Source organism: Rattus norvegicus, chromosome 5, assembly GCF_036323735.1.
Source record: "Rattus norvegicus strain BN/NHsdMcwi chromosome 5, GRCr8, whole genome shotgun sequence".
NCBI classification, from domain to species: Eukaryota; Metazoa; Chordata; class Mammalia; order Rodentia; family Muridae; genus Rattus; species Rattus norvegicus.
Window position 1 is genome coordinate 93,101,328 of NC_086023.1, and position 17,979 is coordinate 93,119,306.

A 17,979-nucleotide genomic window follows, 5' to 3' on the forward strand; every position below is an offset into this window, starting at 1 on the left:
CCAGAAATGAACCCACACCGATGGTCACTTGATTTTTGACAAAAGAGCCAAAACCATCCAATGGAAGAAAGATTGCATTTTCAAAAAAAAAAAAATAGTGCTGGTTCAACTGGAGGTCAGCATGTAGAAGAATATAAATTGATTCTTTCTTTTTTTAATTTTTTTATTAGATATATTTTTTTACTTACATTTCAAATAGTATTCCTGTTTCCGGTTTCCTGTCCAAAGGCCAGCATCACTATCCCCTCCCCGTACGGGTGTTCCCCCCCATCCACCTCTATTACTTCCCCAACGTTCCTGCACTGGGGATCCAACTTTGGCAGGACCAAGGGTTTCCCCTTCCACTGGTGCCCTAACAAGTCCATTCTCTGCTACATATGTAGTTGGAGCCCTGTGTCAGTCCATGTATAGTTTTTCAGTAGTGATTTAGTCCCTGGAAGCTCTGGTTGGTTGGCATTGTTGTTCTTATGTGGTTGCAAGCCCCTTCAGCTCTTTCAATCTTTCGTCTAATTTCCCAAAATGGGGTCCTGTTCTCAGTTCAGTGATTTGCTGCTACCATTGACCTCTATATTGGACATGCTCTGGATGTGTCTCTCAGGCGAGATCTATATCCAGTCCCTTTCAGCATGCACTTTTTAGCTTCATCAATCTTACATAGTTTTGGTGGTTGTATGGGGGGGGGGGGCACATATGGGGCAGGCTCTGAATGGCCGTTCCTTCAGTCTCTGCTCTAAACTTTGTTTCCATATATCCTTCTATGGATATTTTCCCCCTTTCAAAACGGAGTGTGAGCATCTGCATTTTGGTCATTCTTCTTCTTGAGAAATCAATCCATTCTTATCGCACTGTACAAAGCTTAAGTCCAAGTGGATCAAGGACCTTCACACCAAACCAGACATACTCAATCTAATAGAAGAAAAAGTGGGGAAGAGTCTTGAACACATGGGCACTGGAGAAAATTTCCTGAACAGAACACCAATGGTTTCTGCTCTAAGATCAAGAATTGACAAATGGGATCTCATAAAGCTGCAAAGTTTCTGTAGGGCAAAGGACACTGTCATTAAGACAAAACAGCAACCAACACATTGGGAAAAGATCTTTACCAGTCCTACATGAGACAGAGGGCTAATATCCAAAATGTACAAAAAACTCAAGAAGTTAGACTCCAGAGAGCCAAATAACACTATTAAAAAATGGGGTACAGAGCTAAACAAAGAATTCACAGCTGAGGAATATCGAATGGCTCAGAAGCACCTTAAGAAATGTTCAACCTCCTTAGTCATCAGGGAAATGCAAATCAAAACAGCCCTGAGATTCTACCTCACACCAGTCAGAATGGCTAAAACCAAAAACTCAGACGACAGCAGATGCTGGCAAGGATGTGAAGAAAGAGGAACACTCCTCCATTGTTGGTAGGATTGCAAACTGCACAACCTCTTTGGAAATCACTCTGGGGGCTGGAGAGATGGCTCAGCGGTTAAGAGCACCCGACTGCTCTTCCAGAGGTCCTGAGTTCAATTCCCAGCAACAACATGGTGGCTCACAACCATCTGTGATGAGATCTGATGCCCTCTTCTGGTGTATCTGAAAACAGCGACAGTGTACTTATATAATAAATAAATAAATCTCAAAAAAAAAAAAGACATAGTGCAGGAAATCACTCTGGAAGTTCTTCAGAAAATTGAACATTGCACTAACTGAGGACTCAGCTATACCTCTCCTGGGCATATACCCAAAAGATGCTTCAACATACAACAAAGGCACATGCTCCACTATGTTCATAGCAGCCTTATTTATAATAGCCAGAAAGTAGAAATAACCCAGATGCCCTTCAACAGAGGAATCGATAGAGAAAATATGGTACAGCTACACAATGGTGTACTACTCAGCTATCCAAAATAATGACTTCATGAAATTCATAGGTAAATGGATGGAACTAGAAAATACCACCTTAAGTGACTTAACCTAATCATAGAAAAACATACTTGGTATGCACTCATTTATAAGTGGATATTAGTCCAAATGCTCAAATTACCCATGATGCAATGCACAGACCACATGAAACTCAAGAAGGATGACCAAAGTGCAGATGCTTTACTCCTTCTTTAAAAGGGGAACAAAGTGGTGGGGATTTAGCTCAGTGGTAGAGCGCTTGCCTAGGAAGTGCAAGGCCCTGGGTTCGGTCCCCAGCTCTGAAAAAAAGAACCAAAAAAAAGGTGGGAACAAAAATATCCATAGGAGGGGACAGGGAGGTAAAGTTTAGAGCAGAGACTGAAGTAATGGCCATTTAGAGCCTGCCCTACATGTGGCCCATATATAAACAGCCACCAAAACTAGATAAGATGGATGAGGCTAAGAAGTGCAGGCTGACAGGAACTGGAGATAGATCTCTTTCAAGAGACACAGCCAGAATACAGCAAATACGTAGGTGAATGCCAGCAGCAAACCACTGAAGTGAGAACAGGACCCCCACTGGAGGATTTAGAAAAAGGTCTGAAGGAGCTGAAGGGGCTTGTGACCCCATAAGAAGAACAATGCCAACCAACCAGAGCTTCCAGGGACTAAACCACTACCCAAAGACTATGCATGGATGGACCTTGCACTCCAACTTCATATATAGCAGTGTGTAGACTTATTTGAACACCAGTGAAACAGGAAGCCCTTGGTCCTGCCAAGGTTGGACCTGCAGTGGAGAGGATTGTTGGTGGGGGGTGGTAATGGTGGATGGATGGGGAGAGGAACACCCATATAGAAGGGGAGCAGGAGGGATTAGGGGGCTGATGGACAGGAAACTGGGAAAGTGAATAGCATTTGAAATGTAAACAAGAAATACTCAGTTTAATAATAAAGTAAAATAAATAATAAAATGATAGTAATAAATAAATAATTAAAAATAAATTCAAGAGTTGGAAGCCTCATAAATATTTTTTTAATCCTTCATACCCTTTCCAGGAAAATCCACGTGTCCCGATAGAGCCTTTATCTTTACCTAACTCTCTGAATCTGTGGATTGTGACTTGATTATCATTTACTTAACAGCTAATATCCTTTTATACTTGAATGCATGGCATATTTGTCTTTCTGGTTCTGGGTTACCTCACTCAGGATACATCCAACTGACTGCTGCTATTTTTTAACACCTGAGTAATTCCCCATTGTGTAAATGTAACACAGTCTCTTTATTTAGTCTTTAGTTAAGGGATATCAATGCTGTTTCCACTTTCTATTATGAAGACTATTATGAAGAAAACACAATGAACATAGTTGAGCAAGTGTCCTTGTAATAGTAATAGATTGGTGCATCCTTTGGGTATTTGCCTGGGGTAGCATAGCTGGGGTTTGAGGTAGATCAATTTCCAATTTTCTGAGAAACAGCCATATTGATTTCAAAAGTGGCTCTAGAATTTTACATTATTACCACCAATGTATGAGTGCTCCTCTTGCTCAGCATGAGTTGTCACTTGTAGTTTTGATAATTAGCTATTCTGACAGGTATAAGATAGAATCTGAAAGTATTTTGATTTGCATTTCCCTAAGGTCTAAGGATGTTAAACATTTCTTAAACTTTCTCAGCTCTTGAGACCCTCTGTTGAGAATTCTCTATTTAGATCTGCACCCCGTTTTTATTCAATTATTTGGTTTTTGATATGTAGTTTCTTGAGTTTTTTTATTATTTATTGGCTATTAGACCACTATAGGATGTGAATTTGGTGAATATCTTTTCCCATTCTATAAGCTGCTGCTTTGCCTAATTGATGGTGTCCTTTCACTTACAGAAGCTTATCAAGTTCATGAAATGCCATGTATCAATTGTTGATAGAATAGATTTTGTGAGAAGACTGGGGACAGGTGGGGTCAGAAGTGGGAAGGATCAGGCTTAGGGAAGGGGTCAAAAGGGTGAGTGCAGAGAGAGAGAACAGGAATTGGGGGCATGCATTTGGGGAGCCATATGGACCTCTAGAGTGGACAATTCCTAAAATCAATGAAGGTGATCCTATTGAGAACTCTTAGTATGGCCATCTTGTGTAGCCAGTCAAGGCTTCCAATGGAAGGATTATATTGCATTTGGTCAAGTTTTTGGTCCCTATGGAGATCCCTAAACAACTCAGGCTAATGCTAGGACAGACGGCTGATCTCTGAAAACTGACAGTGGGGGCCCCTCCGCCAAGAACAACATCCTCACAGCTCATTGAACACAGAGAGATAGAACTGTAACCTGTATGGAAACTTTATCCCCGTGTTCTACTCTCTTCGATGAAGGAAGGTACTCTGCAGGCTATGAGGCTATAAAGAGAGAAACCTGGACACCAACCCAGCCATAAAATCCTCCATCTACCAGACTGTTGTATCTCCAAGATGAGCTGGAGCAATGGTGGGACAGAACTTGTTGGAAGGGCCAACTAATGTCTGGTTTAACTTAAGGCTCATGCCACAAAAGGGAACCCATATCCTATTCTGCATGAAGCTCAGAGACCTGGGATAGAATCAAACATGACTGGCCAAAAAAAAATCAATGAAATGATTCCTAATATATTCACAGATCATGCCTTCCTCTGGCAGCAGATAGGAGTGGTTGCAGAGACCCATCATCAGCCATTGCCATTACGCAGGGAGTCTATATTATAGATTTCCATTGAGGAGGCAGACTATAGGAGTCAAGGGGGATGGAAAACACCTGGAAACTTGGTCCACTGAGTCAACTAAGCAGGACTCACATGATTCTTTGTTAGTTTCACATCATGCACCCAGTTCCACTGAACTTCCTGTCCTCTTTTTTTTTTTTTTATTAACTTGAGTGTTTCTTATTTACATTTCGAGTGTTAATCCCATTTCCCGGTTTCCGGGCAAACATCCCCCTAATCCCTCCCCCTCCTCTTCTTTATGGGTGTTCCCCTCCCCATCCTCCCCCATTGCGGCCCTCCCCCCAACAATCACATTCACTGGGGGTTCAGTCTTAGCAGGACCAAGGGCTTCCCCTTCCACTGGTGCTCTTACTAGGATATTCATTGCTACCTATGAGGTCAGAGTCCAGGGTCAGTCCATGTATAGTCTTTGGGTAGTGGCTTAGTCCCTGGAAGCTCTGGTTGCTTGGCATTGTTGTACATAAGGGGTATCGAGCCCCTTCAAGCTCTTTCAGTTCTTTCTCTGATTCCTTCAACGGGGGTCCTATTCTCAGTTCAGTGGTTTGCTGCTGGCATTCACCTCTGTATTTGCTGTATTCTGGCTGTGTCTCTCAGGAGCGATCTACATCTGGCTCCTGTCAGTCTGCACTTCTTTGCTTCATCCATCTTGTCTAATTGGGTGGCTGTATATGTATGGGCCACATGTGGGGCAGGCTCTGAATGGGTGTTCCTTCTGTCTCTGTTTTAATCTTTGCCTCTCTATTCCCTGCCAAGGGTATCCTTGTTCCCCTTTTAAAGAAGGAGTGAAGCATTCACATTTTGATCATCCGTCTTGAGTTTCATTTCTTCTAGGCATCTAGGGTAATTCAAGCATTTGGGCTAATAGCCACTTATCAATGAGTGCATACCATGTGTGCTTTTCTGTGATTGGGTTACCTCACTCAGGATGATATTTTCCAGTTCCAACCATTTGCCTACGAATTTCATAAAGTCATTGTTTTTGATAGCTGAGTAATATTCCATTGTGTAGATGTACCACATTTTCTGTATCCATTCCTCTGTTGAAGGGCATCTGGGTTCTTTCCAGCTTCTGGCTATTATAAATAAGGCTGCTATGAACATAATGGAGTACGTGTCTTTTTTATATGTTGGGGCATCTTTTGGATATATGCCCAAGAGAGGTATAGCTGGATCCTCAGGCAGTTCAATGTCCAATTTTCTGAGGAACCTCCAGACTGATTTCCAGAAAGGTTGTACCAGTCTGCAATCCCACCAACAATAGAGGAGTGTTCCTCTTTCTCCGCATCCTCGACAGCATTTGCTGTCACCTGAGTTTTGGATCTTAGCCATTCTCACTGGTGTGAGGTGAAATCTCAGGGTTGTTTTGATTTGCATTTCCCTTATGACTAAAGATGTTGAACATTTCTTTAGGTGTTTCTCAGCCATTCAGCATTCCTCAGCTGTGAATTCTTTGTTTAGCTCTGAACCCCATTTTTATAGGGTTATTTGTCTCCCTGCGGTCTAACTTCTTGAGTTCTTTGTATATTTTGGATATAAGGCCTCTATCTGTTGTAGGATTGGTAAAGATCTTTTCCCAATCTGTTGGTTGCCGTTTTGTCCTAACCACAGTGTCCTTTGCCTTACAGAAGCTTTGCAGTTTTATGAGATCCCATTTGTCGATTCTTGATCTTAGAGCATAAGCCATTGCTGTTTTGTTCAGGAAATTTTTTCCAGTGCCCATGTGTTCCAGATGCTTCCCTAGTTTTTCTTCTATTAGTTTGAGTGTATCTGGTTTGATGTGGAGGTCCTTTATCCACTTGGACTTAAGCTTTGTACAGGGTGATAAGAATAGATCGGTCTCCATTCTTCTACATGCTGACCTCCAGTTGAACCAGCACCATTGGCTGAAAATGCTATATTTTTTCCATTTGATGGTTTTGGCTCCTTTATCAAAAATCAAGTGCCCATAGGTGTGTGGGTTCATTTCTGGGTCTTCAATTCAATGGAACTTCCTGTCCTCTTATATCTGCTCTCAACCGTTGCAACCACCTCCCCAAAATAGAGAGCACACAAACAAATAAAACAAAACAAAGCAAAAAAAAATCTTGTCATGGAAGCTATAGTGTAACACAGCATGTCCCACTGTAGACACCTCTGTCCACACATTTGCACTTGCAAATGTTTATTGCAATGAGTCATTGATCTTGCTCAAGTTCTCTGGCATCTATGACACAATCAATATTGAATCCTCACTGTAACTCCTACAGGCTATCCTGGTTTTGTCCTCTGTCATGAAGACCTGCCGTTTTACACACACTGCCTGTTCACAAATGATGGTGTGGGCAATGTCTTAGTCAGTTTCATTTCTATTCCTGCACAAAATATTGTGACCAAGTAGCAAGTTGGGGAGGAAAGGGTTTATTCAGCTTACACTTTTACATTGTTGTTCATGACCAAAGGAAGTCAGGACTAGAACTCAAGCAGGCCAGGAAGCAGAAGCTGATGCAGAGGCCATGGAGAGATGTTATTTACTGGCTTGCTTCCCTGGCTGCTCAGTTTGCTCTTTTATAGAACACAAGACTTCCAGCCCACAATGAGCTGGGCCCTTCCCCCTTGATCACTAATTGAGAAAATGCCTTACACTGGATCTCATGGAGGCATTCCCTCAAGGGAGGCTCCTTTTTCCGTGATAGCTTCAGGTGGTATCAAGTTGACACACAAAACCAGGCAGTACAGGCAAACTCAAAGTCCTGAATCTGAGCCTCGGTGGCAAGTGAACTAGTCAGGCCCACAAGCTCACCCTTACCTGTCCTGCCAGAGTGAACTCTCCAGCACTGCTTCAGCTAGGCCACCAATGCTGCAGGAAGCAGGGTCAGCTTTCTGGCTCTTATGCCATTGGAGCAGACTCACCAGCAAGCACACCTCTAGAGCCAGCTCCATTATCCTTCCCAGTCACTCTCCCAAGTGCTGCATATGATGAGGAGCTGGGTCAGCTTTTGTACTCTCGCACCCTCAGGGCTAACTCACTCATGCCTTCACAATCAGGCCCAGCTCTCCTGACTACCACATGCAGCAATGAGTGAGGGAGAGAGGGAGTAAGGAAGAAAAGAGGGCATCTCCTCTACTCCAGGACAGATGAGTGGTTTGGCCATCTCTCCTACTCACACACCCTCTGGGTCAGCTCACCCACACTCCACCACCGAGTGCTGCAAGCAGTGAGGGGCAGTGCCAGCTCTCCCACTCTAACGACCTTGTGGTCAGATGTTCCAATTGCCACAGACGGTGAAGAACAAATTCAGGGGGGTATCATCTCTAAGTCCATGCTTCCTCACAGCAGGGGAGTGGCAAGACGAGCACTCCCTCACTCTTGGGGCCAGCTGATCTGTGCCCCCACCACCAGTGCCAGCTTTGTTGTACTTCCCAAGCAAAGGACGGGGCTCAAAATGAGCAGGGACAGCTCTCTGCTCTCATGGGCCCAGGACCAGTTTTCCCAACTGTCAGAAACGGCAAGGAGTGATGGGCAGAAGGGCATCTCCTCAGTGCCCATGGTCTGCCATGCTCTCTCCTTTGGGGCTGACTCACTAGTGACCCCTCCACTGTAGCCAGTTCTGCTGTGCTTTCCAGGCCAGGTGCAGGGCCCACTCTGTGCCACAGACAGTGAGGGGCAGGTCCAATTGTTTACAATTTCTGGATATCCAAATGGTTCCTGGCAACTGCTCAGATTAGGGATGCCTCCATGTTTTCTAGTGGGATGAGCCCTGAACATCAACACCTGCCCCTGCATAGCCATGGACCTAGATATGGCCTTCAGCAGGGATTAATACTTCACCGTCGCCTTAAGTGGCAGGACTAGCTACTCAAAACAGGCTATTCCTCTCCACCCTCTAGTCTCTAGTTCCATCTCTCTTTTTAATCCTCAAACTGTTCCACTTCTCCCTTGTATGTCTATGACATATTTCACATCGTAGTGGCTCCTACTGCAGCCATGTCATATGGTTAGTGGAACTCTGGGTAATCTTCTCTGTCGGTGCTGCATAGTGTGGTAGACACTCTCCCCTTAGGTTACCTCTTCATTCTGATAGCTCTAGACTTTACTTGGCAGAACTTTCAATCCTATGCTATTGCAGTTGTGAAATGTTGCTATTATTTCCTGAGCTGTTAGAGACTTGTTCAGAAAGTCATTATCTATTCTTCTGTTTTTGTGGTTTCTTTTATTTTTTTTTCCTCTAACACTTTCAGAGTTTCAGGTATTTGATTTCTTTTCAGATGATTTTTTGTGACAGCAAGGGCTGGAATACATGCGTGTATCCAATTGCCAACACCATTTGTCAGAGACACTGCCTTTTCTCCAATGTTTTTGTCATCTGATGGCCATGGCTATGTTTATTTCTGTTATGAGTTTATTTCTGGATTCAGTGCATCAATTCATCACACCATATTGTCTTCTGTGCAGGAGTGGGTGATTATTGAGGCAAGTGGTTTCCATGCAAAGATAATGTGCACTATCTGGTCTGTGTGTCTTAGAGCTACCTGTGGCATTTTACAGGAGCACATGTAGTGTCATTCTACCAAAAGTTACTCTGATGTACGCGGGGAAAAAAAAAAGCAAAGCACAAGTCTGAACCTGGAACATACTTAGGCATTTATATGGAAGATGCAGTAAGTACTTTGCTTTTGACATTGTTGATATTTTCAGTTGTTGAATAAGCATATGGCATCTTTGACCAGAACAAACTACAGAAGTTTTCAAGTAATAAGGTCCTATGGTACCCATGTGAGACCAAAATGGACACTAGTTAGGAACCTCAAATGTGAGTGAAAAATTTGGTACATTTTTATTTTAACATTTAAAATAAGTATTCTTTTCATGGATGTAGTGTTCTTGTATGGTTACATTTCATTCTCTGTGTTGTTCTTAAAAAATAAACACACACCAATGGGACAGGAACTCAACCAGAGCAGGAACCTGGAGGCAGAAGTTTATGTAGAAGTCATGAAAGGGTGTTGCGTACTGATTTACTGTCAGTGGTTTGCTTAGCCAGTATTCTTTTTTAAAAAAGATTTTCTTATTATTTTTATTGGTTATTTTATTTATTTACATTTCAAATTTTGTCCCTCCTTCCAGTTTCTCCTCTGCAAAACACCTATCCCATCCCCGTTTCCCAGCCTCTATGAAGGTGCTCACCCACCCACCCACTCCAGCCTCATCGCCCTAGTGTCCCCTACACTGGAGCATCAAGCCTCCACAGGACCAAAGACCTCCCCTCCCACTGATTCTAGATAAGGCAGTCCATTGCTACATATGCAGCTGGAGCCATGGGTCCCTCCATGTATACTTTTTCGTTAGTGGTCTAGTTCCTGGGAGTTTTAGGGGGTCCAGTTAGTTGCTATTGTTTTTCTCCCTATAGGATTGGAAACCCCCCTTCAGCTCCTTCAGTCCTTCCCCTAACTCTTTCATTGGGGTGCCCATGCTCAGTCCATGGTTGGCTGCAAATCTCTGTATTTGTCAAGCTCTGGCAGAGATTCCCAGGAGATAGCTGTATCGGGCTCCTGTCAGCAAGCATCAGTAATAGTGTCTGGGTTTGGTGGCTGCATATGGGATGGATCCCCAGGTGGGGCAGTCTCTGGATGACCTTTACTTCAGTCTTTACTCCACTCTTTGTCCCTGCATTTCCTTTACACAAGAACAACTGTCAGGACCACCAGCCTAGGGTTGACCCCATCTACAGTGGGCTAGGCTCTCTCCCATCAATCATCAATTAAGAAAATGCCCTACAGGTTTGCCTACAACTTGACTCTATAAGACATTTTCTCAATTGAGGGTCCATCTTCTTTGATGACTCTAGCTTGTGTCACGTTTGTATAAAATTATCAAGCATAACTATCATGTATTTTAGAAACCATCCTTCACTTAATTCTTATGTTACTTTCTTTACATATGTTATAATCTGAAATTTACAGTCTGTGTCCTCGCTAGTATATAAGCCACATGATAAAAAGAACCTAGTAATTTTCAGGCCACCATTTTAGTAGATAGAACAATACACAACAGTGTGTGCATTCATACATCAGGCATGTGAGTGTGTGTGTGTGTGTGTGTGTGTGTGTGTGTGTGTGTGTGTGTGTGTGTGTGTTGTTCAAACTGAAATCTTGCTATACAGCCCAGGCTGGCCTTGACATTTGGGTAATCCTTCTGCCTCATCTACTGAGTACTAGGATTGCAGACATTTTCTTCTATGTCCAGGATGACATACAGTGTTATTTTTGTATTATGAATGGACTGAGGAAGTGTTGGGGGGAAAAGCAGCTTTTTCTTCATTGGGTAACTTGTCATATCTCACCAGTAGGTGGCAGTCATGTCTCTATAAGTGATATGCCTGAGAAGTAGGCATTTGGGAAAAGTGAACCCATCCTTAACTACATATTAATACATACGGGTTCTCTGGAAGATAAAAATGTTTGACATAATAGCATGTTTTGTTGTATATTCACAGTACGACATCTTTGTATAGTTATACATTTATAAAGTAACTAATTGTTAACTGGATTCTTTACCTAGCAGAAGAACTTGTTCTAGACTATCAGTAGAAGTTAAAGACAAATTAGGCATAATATGAAATAATAGTACAACATAGATTTTTCCAGCTGAACATAGAAGCTTTGGAGGTGAACTCTCGACTCTCCAGTCACCTGTGGCAATGTGATGTCTATAGTTGCTGTTTCTGTGTTCATCTTTTTTTTCCCTGTCTTCTTCTATGATACTAGCTTTCTTCACTAGGAGCAAAATAAAGACAAATGCAGTCTGTATAAATTCCTTCATGTAGTTAATCACTTTTCAGTTAATGGGCTGTACTTAAAAGATCTAGGGAGGGGCTAGAGAGATGGCTCAGCGGTTAAGAGCACTGACTGCTCTTCCAGAGGTCCTGAGTTCAATTCCCTGCAACCACATGGTGGCTCACAACCATCTGTAAAGAGATCCGATGCCCTCTTTTGGTGTATCTGAAGACAGCTACAGTGTACTTATATACAATAAATAAATAAATCTTTTTTAAAAAAAGATTTAAGGAGAATGGAATATAGCTCAATGATATAGTACTTATGTGAATTCACAAGGCCCAGGATTCAATCTTCAGCACCAATGAAAAAAGAAAACAGAGAAAAAGGAGATATAGATCTGTTACCTGCTGAACCATTATGCCAGCCCTGTGTGTGTGTGTGTGTGTGTGTGTGTGTGTGTGTGTGTGTGTGTTTTATGGTACTCAGTCATTAAGTTAGTATGAGCTGAATAATTTGAGTTACTTAAATTTCATTTATTTGTTCCACCAAATAGATTTGTCTCTCTATGTCTTGTCTACTGGATTGTAATGATCATCACAAAACAAATAATTATTATTTAGCATCATATCACCAGTATCAAGAAAGTGCCTGGCCATAGTGAATGATCACACAAATATTTGTTAAACAAAAAGAAATATCACAGTCTATTCAATGGTAACATTTCTTAAAATCAAATGTTCATCAAAATTCTACTCCTGTGAAATCATTTATTTAAAAAATTATAGATCAAATAATATCAGGAGGCAGAGGCAGGTGTATCCTTGAATTCCTGGATAGTCTGGTGTTCATAACGAGTTCCAAGTCAGATACAGCTTCACAGTTTTACCCTGACTCAAAAGCAAACAAATACAAAGCACATGCAAAACACCAAAGTTAACAAACAACAAAAACATAATCAAAGAGAGAGAATGAAAACACACACACACACAACACACACACACCAGACAGACACACACAAACACAAACACAAACACACACCAGACACACGCACACCACACACACCACACACACCACACAACACACACACCACACACACAACACACACACATAACACAACAGTCACACACACAACACAACACATACACACAACACACACACACACACACACACACACACACACACACATGCATGCACACGCACAGAGTTCACCATAAGCTAGTGTGAGGAAACAATTTCTACTTTGATGCTCATGGGCATCTCCTTTCCCTCCTTTCATCTCCTTTTCATCCCTCCTTTCCTTTTTCTCTTCTCTTTTCTCCTCACTTCTTCCTCTTCCTCTCTATCATCTCCCTTTTCCTTCCTCTTTTTCCCTTAAAAAAAAAGAAAAAAAAGTATTATTGTTTTCTCAATGCTAGAGATGGAGACTTGGTCCCTGCAAATGCATGCTCTGAACTGTATCTGGTTCTGGGCTGGAGAGTTTACAAACAGATGTCCTCCTGCCACCAAGTGGTATTGCTGGGAATAGCAGCCATGTAGGTACTACAATGTATTCTGAATCAGACAGGGCAAAGATGTAAATGGGAATGTCAATGGAGCCATGCGGTGATGCTGGCATACAGCAGGTATCCAAATATGCATCAAACAGGCACACCCAGACACCATGCTCTAGTACTAGTATACGGCAAGCATGAAAAAGCCTTTCCCAGGCCAACTTGTGGCTGCTATGAGACAAGGCACCACATGGGAACACTGGGGCATTTCATGGTTGCTAATGGGTGTAACCTCACTGCCATGTGCTGGCTCTGGGATATAACAGGTGTGTAAACAAGCACACCCAGATAACCACGTCATGACACTGGGATACAGCAAATGTGTAAACAGGCTTATCCTTGCTGCCATCTGGCAGCACTGGGACTTGGCAGGCATGTGAAGAGTCATACCCATGTCACCACAAAGCAGGAATGGGACACTGCAGCATGCTGCGTGCAGTGCCACACTGCACACCTGCAAACAATTGCTTGATACAGTTTCAAACAGGCATGCCCAGAGTTTCATGTGGCATTGCTGAAACATGGCAGGCATGTGAAGAGATGAGCGCCTGCCAGCACATGTCTGTGCTAGCACATGGTTTGTGAGTGACCACGTGAGCTCATACCACCAAAAGTGGTTCTGGCATACAGAACACATGTGGCAGCTGTGGGCACAGGTGTGCAAATAGACAAACCCAGGCTACCACATGACCACACTGGAACTCTCCAGGCATGCACTAGCAAGTGGACACATTGCCATGTGGTGCTGTTAGGGTATGGCATACACGCAAGCGGCCATGACCGAAATATTAGCTGACAATATTGGAACATGGCAGGCATTTGAAGAGTCAAGCCTATACTACCATATTGCAAGAATGCCTAGGTCACCATGGGATGGCACTGGGAGTGGTCAGCTGTGCAAACAGGTGTGTTCAGACTGGGACATGACACTACTGGCCCATGGTAGGCTTGCAAGCAGGCATGCTGGCATTACCATGTGGCTCTGCTGGCAAGTGGCATGGGTGAAAACAGGTGTGCCATGTGGTGGCTGTGGGACACAACAAACATGTGAAGAGGCTGCCCATGTCCTCTTGTGCCCATGTGGTAGCAATGAGTCATTCACAGCCATGAGAAGGCATTCCTTGGCTGCCACACGGCAGTGCAGGTACACGGCAGGTACAAAGGCAGGCATGCCGGAGCTGCCTTCATGGCAGTACTGGGTATAGTATATGTGCAAGAATGTGGGCCCAAAGTGCCCCATGATGGCCCTGGACCATGGCAGACATGCAAACGTGTTCCTACACTGCCTGGTCATGGTGCTGGAACACATCAGGTGTGTGAACAAGTGTCTCTAAGTTACCATGGGATAAGAATAGGACAGGGAAAAGCAAATGAGCAGCTTGGCTTGTGTTCCCACATAGCGACCTTGAGACATGGCAGGAATGTGCACTAGCATTATCAAGCCTTCACCTGGTGACTGGGGCATAGAACAGTTGTAAGCAGGTGGGCCCAGGCTACCACATGACAGTGCCATGCGCCCGTCCTACCACATAGAAGTCATGGGAGGCATGCTAATAAGTGTGCTGCCAAGATCTTGTGCGTTGCACAAGTGCAGACGGTCAAGCTCTTACAGATAGAATATGGCGCTGAGACATGGCCCTGTTGCAAACAGGCTTTCTCAGGCCACCACACATTAGTACTAAGACAGGGCAAAGGTGAGGTCAGGTGAGCTCAGGTGGCCAGGTTGAACTGTGATACTGAAAGACCTCCGGAGAGGACCTTTCCCTCAGGAGGAGACCCAAGCACCCAATGACCGAGCCGAGTCCACTCGGATGCAATCAGCAAGAGGGTTTATTGGAAAACACAGGTACCTGCGGGCACACAGTCTCTTCGGAGGACTTGCGCGCCCAGCAGCTCCAGCATGGGGCTTTTATAGGGTTTGGGGAAGCAGAAGCAGGTGTACAGAAGCAGATGCATAGTTACGGGGATTGGTGGATTCAAACGAGGCACATAGACATGTTCACATATGATTGGCTATTTCACATGATGAGGTAATAAGGTATAGCTACACACATTGGTGGGTTTGGGGCGTCCTGAATGTCGGGGGCCGGGGGTTTATCTCTTCCTGCCAGGTGGCCTGTGAGTCAGATCCTGTACTCCTGGTCTGTTCTGCATTCCTTTCCTTTTATGGTCTGTTAGTTTTACTGGTGACTCGGCCCTAGGTATCTGGGTGTGCCTGGGCTCATTCAAGCCTGTTGCAGCTCTGAGTTAAGACTCATGGGGGGTGGGGGGTCTCTCAATACATTAGGCCCACAAACAGGCAAGCCTGCGTACTAAATGGGCTCTGGGATAGAGCATGAATACAAAACAGTGTGCCCAGGCCACCATGTGGTGGCACTGAGACATGACAGGAAGGCAGATAGACATGCCCAAGCATGCACAGGCATGCCACTTGGGGGTGCTGTGACTCAGCAGGCATAAGGGAGCCCATGCCACCACTTGGTGGCACTCAAACATGGCTTATGTGGAAACAGGTGAACACATGCTGCCATGTGGTGGTGCTGGTATGTGGCAGGCAGATGTTCCTGTAGAGGCTTATGGTAGTGCTAAGAAACAGCGGGCGTGTGAATAGTGTGCACATGGCAGGTGTGCAATAGGTATGTCCAGACCACCACACTGTGATGTTAGAATGAAGCCGACATGCAAACAGACATGTGCACACCACTGTGTGGCAATGGTGGGAAACAGGTTGTATGAGAATAGGTGAAGCTGTCAAACACAACGCACTTGCAAGCAAGTGTGCACGGACCACAAGTTGAAAGCCCTGGGACACACTAGGTGTGCAAACAGGCATGCGCAGCTCCACCATGCAGTAGTCCTAGGAAATGCCAGGTGTGCAAATAGTCAAGTCCACGATGCCACCTGGTGGTACTGGGACAAGGAAGAGTTGCAAACAGATTTGCCTGCGCCTCCGTGTGATGGGACTGGTCCATGGCAGGTATACCAACAGGTGTGCCACTGCTGCTGAGTTGTGGCACTGGGACAAAGGAGGGCTACAAAGAGACCTACCCTAGGGTGCTATGTACCAACATTTGGATATGGAAGAAAACAAAGAGGTGAGCCCAGGATGCCACAAGGTAGCTGTGATGGTTTGAATCAAAATGGCCGTCCAGAGCCTCATATATTTGAATGCATAGTGACTTGGGACTAGAGTTAAAGATTAGAAAGATTAAGAGGTGTGGCTTTGTTAGTGTAGATGTGGCCTTATTGGAAGAAGTGCATCAGTAGGAGAGGGCTTTGATGTTTCAAAAGTTTATGCCAGGTCTAATGTTTATCTCTTGGCCTGAGGATCAGGATATAGCTCTTACCTTCTTCTCCAGCACCGTGCTGGCCTGTCTGCTACCATGATTCCTACCATAAAGATCATGGAGTAACCTCTGAAATGTTAAGCAACATCCAATTAAATACTTTCTTTTATAAGAGTTGTTTTGAGTTCTCTGCACCCAAATCCCGTGGGAGGGAGAGCTGAACCTTCAGAGAGGCAGACAAGCCTGGGAAACCAGAAGAGACTGCTCTCTGCACACACATCTCAGACGCCAGAGGAAAAAGCCAAAGACCATCTGGAACCCTGGTGCACTGAAGCTCCCGGAAGGGGCAGCACAGGTCTTCCTGGTTGCTGCCGCTGCAGAGAGCCCGTGGGCAGCACCCCACGAGCGAACTTGAGCCCCGGGACCACAGGTAAGACCAACTTTTCTGCTGCAAGAAAATTGCCTGGTGAGCTTGGGACACAGGGAAGCAGAATTCCTCTAGGACCGGGCACGTTCTGTGTTTACCGGAAGTCCCACACCCGCGGATCCCGGCCCGCAGCAGCTCTCTGCCCCCAGACCCTGTGAGAGAGAGACTCAACCGCCTGGTCAGGTGGGCACTCCTGAGGCTGCAGAGCGGAAGAGACCACCAACACTGCTCACCCCTGCCCACATCCCTGGCCCAAGAGGAAACTGTATAAGGCCTCTGGGCTCCCGTGGGGGAGGGCCCAGGAGTGGCAGGACCCCTGCCTGAGACACCGCCAGAACCTGAGGGAAACAGACCGGATAAACAGTTCTCTGCACCCAAATCCCGTGGGAGGGAGAGCTGAACCTTCAGAGAGGCAGACAAGCCTGGGAAACCAGAAGAGACTGCTCTCTGCACACACATCTCGGACGCCAGAGGAAAAAGCCAAAGACCATCTGGAACCCTGGTGCACTGAAGCTCCCAGAAACGGCGGCACAAGTCTTCCTGGTTGCTGCCGCTGCAGACAGCCCGTGAGCAGCACCCCACGAGCGAACTTGAGCCTCGGGACCACAGGTAAGACCAACTTTTCTGCTGCAAGAAAGCTGCCTGGTGAACTCAAGACACAGGCCCACAGGAACAGCTGAAGACCTGTAGAGAGGAAAAACCACACGCCCGAAAGCAGAACACTCTGTCCCCATAACTGACTGAAAGAGAGGAAAACAGGTCTACAGCACTCCTGACACACAGGCTTATAGGACAGTCTAGCCACTTTCAGAAATAGCAGAACAAAGTAACACTAGAGATAATCTGATGGCGAGAGGCAAGCGCAGGAACCCAAGCAACAGAAACCAAGACTACATGGCACCATCGGAGCCCAATTCTCCCATCAAAACAAACATGGAATATCCAAACACACCAGAAAAGCAAGATCTAGTTCCAAAATCATTTTTGATCATGATGCTGAAGGACTTCAAGAAAGACGTGAAGAACTCCCTTAGAGAACAAGTAGAAGCCTACAGACAGGAATCGCAAAAATGCCTGAAAGAATCGCAAAAATCCCTGAAAGAATTCCAGGAAAACATAAATAAACAAGTAGAAGCCCATAGAGAGGAGACACAAAAATCCCTGAAAGAATTCCAGGAAAACATAAATAAACAAGTAGAAGCCCATAGAGAGGAGACACAAAAATCCCTGAAAGAATTCCAGGAAAACACAATCAAACAGTTGAAGGAATTAAAACTGGAAATAGAAGCAATCAAGAAAGAACACATGGAAACAAC